Raw genomic sequence first — 13,697 nt, forward strand, 5'->3', positions numbered from 1 at the left:
ATGTAGAGGTAGGAACAACTTGGGGGGGGGAGGGGGGCGGAGATGGCTGCAATGTTATCAGTAGTTTTTATAAATCACCAGGTACATCTTTAACAATGGTCAACTTGTTCCATTAAAAAAAAGTTAACTTGTCCCACTCCACCCAAAGTCTCTCTGGCTATCCATCCCATAGGGTGATGATGGTTCCTTTCAGTCAGTTAGTGGGGTAACTACCCCACTCCCCAGAAAGGAACAGCGTGTGCGTGAGTGGATTTTAGATGAGTAGAGGGTTGCACAGGTCCAGACCCACCCTCTCGATATCCCCTCCCAGATCCAGTGGCATGATGGGGTTCAAGATGGCTGGGGCAAGTTCTGCTGCAGTGAATGGCCAGACCAAGCTTCGATACAGGGGATGCCCTTTCCGTGCTTCACGGCACGTGTTTGCTAGATGGCCGTTGACCCTGACAGGGTTCATCCGCCCAAAGTGATCAATGTATATGTCACCCTGAGATTCACTTCCTTGTAAGCGTTCAGTGGAATAAATACAACAGAATAAATGAAAAACTACAAAGACTAACAATGAGAGACAAACTGAGTAAATATGAAAAATGGTAAATAGATAAATAATACTAAAAGCATGAGCTGTAGAGGACTTGAAAGTGAGCCCATAGGTTGTAAAATTTGTTCAGTGTTGAGGGGAGTGAAGTTTTCCCCACACTGGATCAGGAGCTTGATAGTTGAAGAACAATAACAGTTCCTGAATCTGCTGGTGTGGAACTCAAGCAGGGCTTTGAAATAGTAACATAGCTTTCTTTTCCTGACCACGTTCCGCTATAGAAGTAAAGCTCCAAAGCCCATCAGTTCATATACCTTTTAAAATCCAATATACCTACTACTGCAAAATTCAATCTCCATGCTCTGTCTCAAGTAGCACTTGTAATTGTGCCAATCTTGTTGGACATCATCCTAAGCAAACTGATGCATATTTTATGGCATCCCATCAAAAGGCAATTAGATGCATAGATAATGAGAATATAACATGGGTACTACATATGATCTCTACAAAATCCATAATCCAACTAACAATAATTGTTATCTCCCTCACATATCATTGATTGGTAGATTCTCTTTTGAAGAAAGACAAGTGATTAGGCTTATATCCACTGGAGTTCAGAAGAATGAGAGGGACATAATTAAAACACACAAATCTGGAGGGTTTTGACAGAGCAGATGTGGATGTTTCTTCCTCTGGGAGAATCTACAATTAGGGGTTACAGTTTAAAAATAAGGGCCAGTCTATTGAAGACAGACAGAAGACAATTGTTTAAAAAAAAATTCTGGACTGCTGAAAATCTCCAAGGACAACTTGAATGTTTTTTTTAAAAAAAAACAGATAGATATAGATTCTTAGTAAGCAAAAGGGTGAGACATGACTCTGTAGATGGGGACGCAAGGTTAAGGTCACAAATACTAATCACAATTTTAGTAAATAGTGGATTATGCTCAAGAGGCTGAGTAGGCTATTATTACTTCTAATTTATATGCTTATATGCATTTCATTATACAGCCACTCAACGTGCCATAAATTAGCATATTTCACTGTGGGCAAGGAAACAAATCTCACACCAACACATTTCTATTCAGTGTTTAACCACACCAGAGGCTGGAAATGATGAACAATAATTATTTTTCTTTGCAGACAGGTCAACAGCTTCAAGCAAGTTGGTAGGAGGAATATAGACAATTCAGAGGGAAAAAGAGTTACTTACCCTTGAGGATTGAAAATCTGGCACTCAGTGCCTAAAGTTATGGATGTGGAAACTGTCAAAACATTTAAGATGTGTCTGCTAGAGCCCTTCACACCTATGGGTTGTGGGAGTAACTCAATTGGTTGCAATTTTTAAGCCAGCATGACATAATTATTTTCAAAACCTGCATAATTGCTCACTCCGCTATTGAAATCAAAGATTGAAGTTTTTCCAACATTTAATTGTTTTTCACTGGTTTATAGAGACATTAAAGAATAATACAGGTCAAATCTCAACAAGGAATATGTTATTAAATTGTTAAAAATAAACATCTGGATAAATTAAAAAAAAGACAGGCAAGAGAGACCATAGATGCAGGAAGTCTCAATCAACACACAAAATGGCGAAGGAAGCAGATCAGGCAGCATCTGAGGAGGAAAATGAACCACCAGCACTTTGGGCCAGGACTCTTAATCAGGACTTGGGTCTCGGCCTGAAACATCGGCCGTTCAATTTCCTCCACAGATTCTGCCTGATCTGCTGAGTTCCTCCAGCATTGCGCATGGACAAGTAACAAGACCAGAATAATGACAATCCCCCTGTGGGGAAAAATCTCGTCCTAATGTTGGATGACTTAGGATGGCAAGCACAATTGGAGTGCATGCAGAAGCATCGAGAGCAGGCAGAATTGTGAAATGAATTGATGAATAAATGTAAAAGCTTAAGGAGAATTGGACATGTAAAATTGTACATGTAAAATTGTACAAACGCTTGCTTCCAATTTCCACAATGTGCTTGGGCATCTGGCCACAAGTGCAATTCATAAGGGTTAATTATTTACCAATAAACTTATGACCCATGAGGGCAAGACTGGCCAGAAGCAAATGAGATGGCTAATTTGTAGAGCTTTGGAAGTCAAACATGTTATTAACATATGAAGTTTACCAAAAAACATGTTGGATAGATGGGAAAAACAATTCGAAAGCAAGTTAAAAAATCTAAAAGTTAACAATTAAATGCTTGGCTGATACTGAACAGCAGGAAATGGGTGCAGGTTTTTTTTTTAAAAAAGCCAAATGCAACTTACCCTTATATCAATACCCTTCCTGCCATCAGTCTACAGACAGCTGAGTCTTAACATATTAGGCAGCAGGAAGAAAAAAAAGTGACATTACAGAACAGAACACATGCACATCCCTTCCACTAAGGCCCAAGAACAACTTGCAAGTAATCAAGCTAGTTAACCGGATTTCATTTTAGCCTTTTTCGGAAAAGGCAATTATCATGCTGGGTACCTGGTTTCAAAACACACAGTACATGAATGTTCAAGTGTTCTACAACTGGATATCTAAACCATCACATCAATCAGCTGCTTGGCCACTTTGCATCATTCCTACAATTTACTTATCTATTGGATTCGCTTCAAGAGATCACAAACAAGGAACCAGTGCTTGTCATTTTAAACAGGTGTGCAGGGTAGTGAATCTCTGAAATAGTCCAGAGAAGGAGCCAGTTCATTAGATAAGTTTGTTATGTGCTGTGTTGTATGATGTGGGCAATCATGGTCTTTGGGTTGTGGAGTAGAGATATGTCTCCACCAAAGGAGGTGCAAGGTGTTTCTTCTCTCTGCTGGCCTGCAGGTCACTTTTGGGCAAGGTGTAGCATCTGCTTAGCCCCCTGATCTGGGTTGCATGAAGCCATGGGAGCAGGTGGTGGCTGGTTGTACGAGTAGCTGGTTCACATCACAAGTCTGGTTATGTGACCACTAATGCCAGGCAGACAATCTCTGAAGAGTATTGATAATGGCTGGGGCCATCCATCTTGTAAAGACACTGCCCAGAAGGCAATGGCAAACTACTTCTGTAGAAAAGAACAAGTCATGGTCACAGAAAGGTAGAGATAGATAAATATTTGAAAAATCAAGGAATTGATGGTTATGGGGAACTGACAGAAAAGAAGAGTTGAGACCATCATTGATCACTCACAATCATGCTGGATGGCAGGACAGGTTTGAGGGTCTGCATGCTTACTCCATCTCCTACTTGTGTTCAGCTGGGCGGCCGAACCAGTATCAGCTTTATTATCACTGACGTATGTCATGAAATTTGTTTTGCAGCAGTAGTACAGCACAATACACAAAATGTTATAAACTACTATACACTTTTTAAATTAGTGCAAAAACTGGACAGCTTCTTCCCCCAAAACAGAGATGACCATCTATAACTACAGCAACATTATAAAGATAGTGCTTCTATTATAGTTCATGACTGCTACAGTAAGAAAGACCATACCAAATATTGTGCAGAGTTCTGGCATTGTTTAATGAGGGATATACCTTCACTGAATACCATTCAAGAGATGGGTCATTGGGTCGATTCCTGGGATGAGGGCCTATCTGAAGAGGGAAGATTAATCTGTGGAATGCACGAGAATGAGAGGGGATTTTATTAGAAAATATATATACTGAATGGGCTGAAATCCTCACAGAATGCTTTGCTCCGAGCTCAGTGAAGAATTGACTCTTCAAGATAGAAGTGAGGAGAAATTTAATAAAGTGTCATGAATGCATTGGAACTCTCTACCCCAGAATTTGATGCAAAATTGAGCCACTGGATATATTGAAGACAGAAATAAATTTGTATTACAAGCAGGTTGACAATTATAGGAAGTCAGTAAGAAAATCAAGCTTAAGCTAAAGGTTGAATCAATGATCTTATTGAATAAAATAGCAGATTCATTGGCCACATGGCTGATTTGTCCTTCTTGTATAGTAGAGAGGAACAGTTAAGACTAGAAATAAAAATGAAACTGTTGGTGATTAATCATATGAAACTGAGTAATATCTATTCAGATGACCAATTTCCTTCGAAAAACGGAAATAATGAGTACGGTGGAAAATTCAAAAACTTTGCAACTTTTCCTAGAGTGTCAGGAGATTAAAAAGTTATTGAAGTTTCAACTGAAGGACTGGTACACTCGGGAAATGGGAAGGATTTCAGCTGTAAACACTTGAAAAGGGCAAATGTAGCCAAGAAATGGCTTAATAGAATATCATTATACCCATCTCCTCAGGTCCAAGGCTTCAGTCTGTTTCTTTTGGACAGTAGCTACTTTTATGTGAACTCCAGATCACAGTTTCATTTATTATTACAGAACTGAAACTAACAGGCCATTTCTGGTCATTAACAATTTACACAGTTACTGAGATGTTAATCTACTTAACTTTAAGGCATGCAGCAAATGCAGTGTTCATTTTTAAAAAAAAAGAAAAAATAGCAAAATCCAACAATGTGATTGAAGTACAATCTTATGATCTCCAATTGCCCGCTTCACATTGCTGCCATTTAAAGCTTTCCTCAGCACAGACACCATTCAATTAACTCTAAGGCAGCTCTCAAGTTATTTCCGCGACCTGCCCTCTCACACCTATCAGATTTAGTTTTACCATGCATCACTTGTACATTGAAACATAGTGAAGTGCGACATTTGCTACAATAGCCAGCACAACGTTATGATGTACCATTGCTTCTTTATTCTCCTGTTGTCCACCTAAACAAGCAGCAAATTTATAACAGTCACATGACCTACCAATCAGGAAACTTTGGGATATGCAAGGGAAGGTGGTGGGGGCGGGGGGGGGGAAGAAAGGGGGAGAGAAATCAAAATGACGTGAAAGAAACCCCATGAACATACAAGGACAATGGACAATCTACAAACTTCATACAGAAAAGTTCAATTGTCAGGATCAAATCTTGATCCCTGGAAGTGCAAAGCAGGAAAACTCAAGCAATTTTCCTTTCTTTTCCACCTCCACCATCCCCATCCACTCTGCACTGGGGTCCACTGAAACTCAAACTCATTTAGTACAAGATCTCAAGACCATAAGACATAAGAGCAGAATTAGGCCATTCCATCTGCTCCGCCATTCCATCAAGGGTAATCCCGGATCCCACTCAACCCCATACACCTGCTTTCTCACCATATCCTTTCATGCCCTTACTGATCAGTAAACGATCAACTTCCGCTTTAAATATCCTCACGGACTTGGCCTCCATCGCACTCTGTGGCAGAGCGTTCCACAGATTTACTACTCTCCGGCTAAAAAAAAATTCCTCCTAACCTCTGTTCTAAAGGGTTGCCCCCTCAATTCTGAGGCTGTGCCCTTTAGTTCTGGATATCCCCACCATAGGAAACATCCTCTCCACATCCACCCTATCTAGTCCTTTCAACATTCAGTAGGTTTCAGTGAGATAGCCATGCATTCTTCCAAATTCCAGTAAGGCTCAAAGCCACTGAACGCTCCTCATATGTTAACCCCTTCATTCCCCGAATCAACCTTGTGAACCTCCTCTGGACTCTCTCCACTGCAACACATCCTTTGATATACGGGCTCTGAAACTGTTGACAATACTCCAAGTGTGGCCTGACTAGTGTCTAATAAATGCTGAGCATTGTCTCCTTGATTTTATATTCTATTACCCTTGAAATAAATGCCAATGTTGCATTTGCCTTCTTTACCACAGCCTCAACCTGTAAATTAACCTTCTGGGAGTCTTGCACAAAGATTCCCAAGCCCCTCTGATGTTTGAGACCCCTCCTCATTTAGATAATAGCCCACACCATCATTCCTTTTACCAAAACACATTATCATACATTTCCCAACACTGTATTCCATTTGTCACTTTTTTGCCCATTCTTCCAATTTGTCCAAGTCCTGCTGCAATCTTATTGCTTCCTCAGCTCTACCTCCCCTCCCCCACCCACATTCATATCATCTGCAAACTTTGCCACAAAGCTATCAATTCTGTTATCTAAGCCACTGACAAACAATGTGAAAAGTAGCGGTCCCAATACTGACCCAAGGAACGCCACTAGTCACCAGCCGCCAACCAGAAAAGACCCCTTTTATTCCTACTCACTGTCTCCTACACATCAGCCATTCCTCTATCCATGCCAGTATCTTGCCTGTAATACCATTGGATTTCATCTCGTTAAGCAGCCTCATGTGTGGCACCTATCAAGCGGCTTCCGAAAATCCAAGTAAATGAGATACCACCGCCTCTCCTTTGTCCACCCTACTTGTTACTTCCTCGAAGAACTCCAACAGGTTTGTCAGGCAAGATTTCCTTTTACAGAAACCATGCTGACTTTGACTTATTTTATCATCAGTCTCCAAGTACCTTGAAACCTCATCCTTAATAATAAACTCCAGCACTTTCCCAACCACTGAGGTTAAGCTAAATGGCCTATAATTTCCTTTCTTTTGCCTTCCTCCTTTTTTAAAGAGTGGAGTGACATTTGCAATATTCCAGTCCTCCAGGACCATGCCAGAATCAAGTGATTCTTGAAAGATCATGAGCAATGCATCCGTTATCTCTTCAGCAACCCCTCTCAGTACTCAGATGTAGTCCATCTGGCCCAGATGACATCCACCTTAAGACCTCTGAGTTTGCTTGACACTTTTTCCCTTTGTAATAGCAATAGCACTCACTCCTGCTCCCCAACACACATGGACCTCCAGCACACTGCTAGTGTCTTCCACAGTGAAGACAGATGCAAAGTACCCATTAAATTTATCTGCCATTTCCCTGTACCCCCCCCCCCATTTCTACCTCACCAGCATCATTTTTCAGCGGTTCAATATTAACTCTCACCTCCCTTTTATTCTTTATATAACTGAAAAAACTTTTGGTAGCCTGCTTTATATTATTGGCTAGTCTGCCCTCATATTTCATCTTTTCCCTTCTTATAGCTTTTTAGTTGCCTTTTGTTGGATTTTAAAGGCTTCCCAACCATCCAACTTCCCATTCGCTTTTGCTACTTTATATTTCCTTTCCTTGGCTTTTATCCAGTCCTTAACTTCCCTTATCAGCCACTGTAGCTTACCCTGCCATGTGAGAACTTCTTCCTCTGTGGGACATACCCATCTTGTGCGTTTTTTCCTGGGAATAGTTCACTTCAGCCACCTTTGTTCTGCCAACATCCTCACCAGTATCCTCCTCCAATCCACCTTGACAAGCTCCTTTCTCATACCTCTGTAATTCCCTTTTCTCCCCCCCACCCATTGTGATACAGATACATGTGACTTGTGCTTCTCCCTCTCAGATTACAGCGTGAATTCAGTCATATCATGATCACTACCTCCCTAGTGTTCCATTACTTTAAGCTCCCTAATAAGATCTGGGTTATCACACAACACCCAATCTAACATAGCCTTTCCCCGAGTCGGCTCAAGCACAAACTGCTCTAAAAAGCCATCTCATAGGTATTCAACAAATTCCCCTCTTGCAGTCAGACACCAACCCGATTTTCCCAATCCCCTTACATATTGAAATCCCCCCCATTACAATTGTGTCATTACCCTTATTACACGCCTCTTCCAGCTTCCTTTGCAGTCTCAACTGCACATCTTGGCTACTACTTGGAGGCCTATATATAATTCCCATAATGGCTTTTGTACCCTTGCAGTTTTTTTAACTCCATCCACAGAGATTCAACATTCTCTGACCCCATGTTTCCTCTTTCTAAAGGTGCAATTCCAACTCTTACCAGAGTCACACTACCACCTATGTTTGCCTGCCCTTTCTATACAAAGTATATCCTCTGATGTTAAGCTCCCAAATATGGCCTTCTTTCAGCCATGACTCAGATGCCTACAATGTCATACTGACCAATCTCCAATTGTGCCACAAGTTTGCCTACCTTATTCCAAATGCAACTGGCATTTAAATAAAGCACCTTCAGTCCTACATTCTTCACCCTTTTGAATTTTGCCTCTGTGGTACAATTTAACTCATTGCTCTGTATAGTAACTTTATATTGCTGAACTTCAGCCTCAAGTAATTCTGTGCAGGTAAAATCAATAGTAATGAAAACAGGCAATACCAAACACCTTCTACAAACCACCTAATTTTTCTTTTGAAGTTAGCTTGAAAGAAAACATTCAAAATTAAACTTTGATTATTTTTTTAAAAAAATCTGCAGGTTGAAGTGACATTATGTTTAAAAGACAGACTTGCTCAGTTTTAAAGAAATGAAACAGAACACCACATAGTGCAAAATGGTAATCAAGTAACCTTGTAAATTTTGCTGGGAAGTGTGACTGCTCTGAAGCGACCTTTCAACTAGGAGCCAAAATCACTCACTCCCCAAGTCAACATGAAAGGGCACATCTAATGCAAGCCAAGAAATGTAAAAGATACTCAAACTAGAGCAGTGTTCTTTCCACAGGCAAATGCTAATGACCCACAACACACATTACCTTATGCATCTGGGACTTTCATGATCCTAACAGAAAGCTGTACACAACGTGGTGTTGGGTTCCTTCGTTTGCTGAAATCTAACTTTGTGGGACTCAGTTGATCAACATGTTATATATTAAGGATAGAGAACAGGGCAATATTCTAAAACTGCACAATATTCTCAAACAAAATCTTTGAAATACATTTACCTATCCAAGGGGAATACAAAAATAGAGCACAAATTACAAAGAAAGCTTTATAGACTGATGGCATACAGCGCTAAATGAAATAGCACACTTTAAAAATGTTTACATTTGTGATTACACTAAAGGGCAGAAGCTATGAAAATTCAATTTAAATTACTATTAGGGCTTGTTTGGACTAGAGGGACAGCTGGTTTATCATGACACTTTATTAGTGGAAGAATGAACAAGTTTCACCAGGTGTAATAGTTATGAGCTGTAATAGAAACATTATCCCTATGTTGTTATTATAGTTATAAATAGTCACCTCTGTATTAAACACTAATATATGAAGTCTTAAAAGGACAAAATTCAATTGCTCATTAAGGTCACCTTAAAATGAAGATTCAAGCTTTGTGAATCTTGAATCTCATTCATTTAAAGCCACCTTAAAATGAATAGGGAAAGAATTAAAATGTATACCCCAATATTTATTGCGAAAGTTAAAGTCCAATTCTGGTGTAATAGTTCCACTAACAACAGATCATGATAAACCATAGATTCTGATCTAGCAAAAAGCAGGCCTGCTTCATTACATACAGATGTTTCAGCTAACTGTTTAGGTCGTGCATCTGGCCTTACGAGGCTCTTGCTGTTAGATAGAGTCTGCAAAACTAAAGCAAGACAAAAATGAGAAAACATTAATATAAACTGAAATGTATCTAAAATCTCACCACAAACACAAGAGAGTCTGCAGATACAGGGTCCTGATGAAGGGTTGTGGCCCAAAATGTCAACTGTTTATTCCCTGCCATAGTTGCTGCCTGACTTGAGTTCTTCTAGTATTTTGTGCTGCTTAAACCTAATGGATTGTGCATCTTGTATATAAAGGGGTTTTTAGATCTCTGCATCTCACATAGCACAGACATCCTACCCTGCAAAAACTCATTCCAGGGAGATAGCACCACCATTTCAGGGAGGTAGCACCCCCGCTCCCCGCATCTTTAAGCACGTCCACAGGGAGTTGGTCCTCATCACGTAGGACATCAATAGAGTAGCTCCTCATCAGCTAGCCAGCTAGTTTAAATAATGTTAGCTATGCTAATGAACGAATGACACCTGTTAAACTCACCTCAACATGTCTTTTACATTTTAACCCACCATGGGCAATAGAAAAGTCACCGTCGCAAACAGCGCAGCGAGCAACACTGTCATTATTTTTTTTACCCCTATTAGGCAGGGGTACACTTTAGTGTAGTCTGGGGTGAAGTGAGTTTTATATTTTCTTTTTTTGGAACACTCTGCCATGGCGGTGCAGGACAAAACTGGAGAGACAGAGGTCGACTGTAAAGCCCACCCACAGAGAAAATTGGTATGTCTGTTTAGCACAAAGAGAGACAAATCAGGATGCTCGCTCTCGCTCCCGCTCCCCCTCTCCCTCTCATTTCTGGGATATTGTATATAATTTGCGGGCGTCAGGGAGCTGCTATTAATATGCGGGAGACTCCCAGAACTTCCGGGAGAGGTGGGATGTCTGATAGCATGAAAGTCTGTTCACATGATAGGGTAAATTTTATTCATATTACATGTGGAGTTTTGACCTGCTGCCTGAAGGAGCTTGCTGAAGCACATGCGGAATAATTTGTCAATGATGCAAATTCCTTAAACTGCTCAGCACTAGCCATTTATTTACAGCATGGAACTGACCTTTCTGCCCTTCGAGCTGCACCACCCAGCAACCCCAATTTAACCCTCGCCTAATCATGGAACAATTTACAGTGACCAATTAACCCACCAACTGGTATGTCTTTGGACTGTGGGAGGAAACCCACACAGTCACGGGGTGAACATACAAACTCCTTACAGGCAGTGGCTGGAATTGAACCTGCATCACCTGTACTGTGAAGCGTTGAGCTAACCACTACTCTACTGTATTAATCTTTAATGCCCAACTTTTTGAAACCTTGAGCCGTGATGACCAATCTGCCAGTCTCTGTACGAGGCAACATATGGCACCAATGAACATACAACAGTTCACTTGAATTGGCAAATCATTTCTGTAACCCCAAGTAGTGATGTTGTGTGGTACAGAGACTGATGAAGTTCTAAAATAGGACGATAAGCATGTCATCCTATTGACAAAGCAGGACAGCCAAATTATTTCTTAGTGTTGTATCACGGGGCTGATTTTGAAATAACCCAGTTCGTAATCTCTCGCCACTTCTAATCAGAATGCACTGGTGTGTGTTATCTGCACAGGCACAAGTGTGTTTCTGGCCATTACTTGCAAGATGGAATCTTAAAAATCTATACTTGGTTCAAATATTGTTAAAACAGTAGACTTCATAATGCAGATATACAAATGTTGACAGATATACCCCAGTCCATCTATACCCTAGGGTCTGGAACTCCAGAACATTTCCACATCTCTTTGAACAAAGCTTTGAGCTGCACCTAATATCTACTTTGAGTCAGTGTCCATTATTTGACTACATAAACTGATAATGTACTTCAGTACATCTAAATGCAAAATGTTATTGTACATTTTGAAATGGACATTAACTCAAGACCTTGTATGTAGCAAGTTGTTGCAGCAAAGCAATAGATGCATGCCAAACCAACCAACAAAATAGACCAAACCAACAGGATCCCACTTCAGACTAATGTGGAAAACAAACTGTTTATCTACTCGTTTAGGAGTATTAATTAATAGGTAAAGAACCAATGATTCAGTTTTAATTCAGTATCTTTGAATACAATAGTTTATTCTACTTTGACTGGCAATTCCCAATTTGCTATTCTTTATCTAGTTTGTCCTATTGTGTGTTAATTAATTCCAGTCAACAGCAGTATAATTTGCAATCCCAGGAAGTACAAAAGGGAACACGCCAAACTGTGCATTGCCAAATATCTCCAAAATAATGAAGACATTATTTTGTAATCTATTTTAGGTAGGAATATGTCCTCACCTGCTATGTTGCAGGTTTTTTTTTGGAAAAGCTAACTTTGAGTGTCAACTGTTTCTTAAAGGATGCAATCAGAATAAGCACATCCATGCAAGATGTATAGATTTGATTCCAAAAGTCACATCATCAATTTTCTTCCAGAGCATACAAAGCCTTGTATACAATTTATACTTTATTGTTGCCAAACAGTTGGTACTAGAACGTACAATCATCACAGTGATATTTGATTCTGCGCTTCACACTCCCTGGATTACAAATATTAAATAAAAATATTAAAAATAGTTAAAATTAGTAAATATTAAAAATTTAAATTATAAATTAAATTAATTTGCAACTGGCATTGTGTCTGTGATAAACTTGTTACTGAATCCACACTGACAGATTTTTTAAATATACTGACAATACTGTGCCAAAACAAATCTCAATGTGTTAAAATTTTCAAAAATGATTCCAGCTTACTGATTTAATTTTTAATAAACATTGAAAGAGTCAAGGGTGAGGTTCAAATTTGCAATATATTGGCCAATTCTCAAGCAACACACACAAAATGCTGGAAAAACTCAAGAGGTCAGGCAGCATCTGTGGAGAGAAATAAACTGTCAACCTTTCGGGCTGAGACTGGAAAGAAGAGAGAAGAAGCCAGGATAACATGCCAGTATTCCTTCCATCCCAGATTCTTGAAAGGAGAAAGTTAGGAAGAGACTTAGACATGTCCTTGGAAAGATAGGATCAAGATTTATTCAATTGTTCTAAATAATTTAATAGCCCACTGATACCAAGCCACACAAATAAAAAAAATACATAGAACACCAGCTATTGGCATATGTGTAACTGCATCCAAATTCAGTTGGTGCTTTGAACAAGCATTTACTGGCACAGGATACTGGGACCAGTAGAAAGATTAATGCCAGGTGCAGGCACCTAATTATGAACAAAGGTACTCCCTTGGTAATGGACGCTCAACATGTGGACACTGGCACATATGAAAAAGTCTTAAAAATAAAGCTGTAATTCAAAAGTCCGCAGAACTATTTTTCTCCCACTCTCTACTTTCAGAGCTTGCTCTTTCTCATCAAAAGCGAACCAGTCTTGGCAAAAGTTACCTGTTTTATAATCTACCTGCAGTACTCAGACACCATCATGTCTTAAGAACATAGGTTGCCAGATTCATTGAAGAAGGCAACTCAATAGAGCTGCTTTGGACACTGACAAGCAATCACTTCTATTAACAATTGTGTAACAATGGTCCCTTAAGCAATGCAAAATCTACCGATACTTTGAGGCATCAACACCACCCATTGAGTGTGAGATATCTTGATACTGTACCATTGTAACAAGGCAGGGGAAGACAAACATCCATAGTTGGCCCGCATCAACACTATAATTACTGTCAAGTCGTATATTTTCCAACTTATGGACATAAAACATATGGATGTCTGTAAAAACATAATGCATCTGTAACCTGGAGAGGGCATGCATTTAAAACATTGGAATTGCTTATTGGATCTTTTTCCCCCCCTCTACATCAGCCAAGATATGAATTGCATAACTTTTTAGTAACTTCATTGGATATCCTACTTA

At 39.8% G+C, this 13,697-nt stretch overlaps 1 protein-coding gene across 3 annotated transcripts in view; it reads right to left on the minus strand.

Moving 5' to 3' along the window:
• Positions 1 to 13,697, minus strand: part of LOC134337145 (receptor expression-enhancing protein 6-like) — a 38,796-nt gene that overhangs the window by 2,576 nt on the left and 22,523 nt on the right. The window lies entirely within an intron of this gene.

Source organism: Mobula hypostoma, chromosome 24 (genome assembly GCF_963921235.1).
Source record: "Mobula hypostoma chromosome 24, sMobHyp1.1, whole genome shotgun sequence".
Lineage (NCBI taxonomy): Eukaryota > Metazoa > Chordata > Chondrichthyes > Myliobatiformes > Myliobatidae > Mobula > Mobula hypostoma.